This window comes from Gekko japonicus, unplaced genomic scaffold (genome assembly GCF_001447785.1).
Source record: "Gekko japonicus isolate JY-2015 unplaced genomic scaffold, Gekko_japonicus_V1.1 scaffold2978, whole genome shotgun sequence".
Classification (NCBI taxonomy): domain Eukaryota; kingdom Metazoa; phylum Chordata; class Lepidosauria; order Squamata; family Gekkonidae; genus Gekko; species Gekko japonicus.
Window position 1 is genome coordinate 64,772 of NW_015165913.1, and position 558 is coordinate 65,329.

Genomic DNA, 558 nt, shown 5'->3' on the forward strand with positions numbered 1-558 from the left:
CCAAGAGTCTAGGCAGGCAGGAGGAGTGCAGAATTGCCCGACCAGGTCCACATCCACATGCGGGCAGAGAGGGGCCTGCACTGTGACTTGGAGAGGAGAGAAAAGGAGGAGATCGGATTCATACCTCATGGCCCTTCACTACCCAAAGGGAGTCTCAGAGCGGCTGACAAACTCCTCTCCCTTCTGAGGGGCTGAGAGAGCTCTTGACAGAAACTGCTCCTTTTCTCAAGGACAGCTCCTGTCAGAACCATGGCTTGCCCGAGGTCATCCAGCCAGGTGCAAGTGGAGGAGGAGTGGGGAATCAGACCCGGTTCTCCAAGACCCTAACCCTTAACCACGACACCAAACTGCCTTTCTGCCGCAGTGCCCCAAGTGCCCGAGAGCCATGTTCAACGGGACAAACACTCAAACACAATGTGGGGGAAGGGGGCTTGGTGGCGGCTGGCCTAGAGAGACGGAGATGGCTCTCCGGGGTCCCAGGCAGAAAAGCTTCTTTTGCGTCGCCGGCTGCCTGGTGCCTTCAGCTGGAGATGCTGCCAGGGATTGAACGGGGGGGGG

At 58.6% G+C, this 558-nt stretch overlaps 1 protein-coding gene across 1 annotated transcript in view; it reads right to left on the reverse strand.

Annotated features, from left to right (window-relative positions):
• TAF1C (TATA-box binding protein associated factor, RNA polymerase I, C) overlaps positions 1–558 on the reverse strand; it is a 5,063-nt gene that overhangs the window by 4,216 nt on the left and 289 nt on the right. The window lies entirely within an intron of this gene.